We start from the raw sequence: 395 nt of genomic DNA on the forward strand, positions 1-395 counted from the left end.
GTGCTTCAGTCTCCTGTTCAGGAAGGGAAAAGCATGCAATATTTGATTAAGGTCCAGTCTAAAATCTTCCGCTTTTGCACAAATGAATTCCTTGTCATGCAACTAAGTGTTTTGGGTCGTTGTCTTGTTGCATGATTAAGCTTCTCCCAAGTAGTATGAATGGATTTTTCCCAGTAAATTGCCAAACAAAATGCTTTTGTAGACTTCAGAATTGATTCTGCTGCTCCATCGTGAGTTGCATCATTTAAGACGAGTGAGCCTATTACAAATGCAGCTATTATAGGCCCAAGCAATCAAAAGTGTTTCCTTTGTGAGATAGGATGACAGCTCGTAGAGTGAAGGAAGAACGTCACGGGGAAAAAAAAACACAGGACTCAAATCAAGCCGTACCGGTT

This window comes from Syngnathus acus, chromosome 11 (assembly GCF_901709675.1).
Source record: "Syngnathus acus chromosome 11, fSynAcu1.2, whole genome shotgun sequence".
Taxonomy (NCBI): Eukaryota; Metazoa; Chordata; class Actinopteri; order Syngnathiformes; family Syngnathidae; genus Syngnathus; species Syngnathus acus.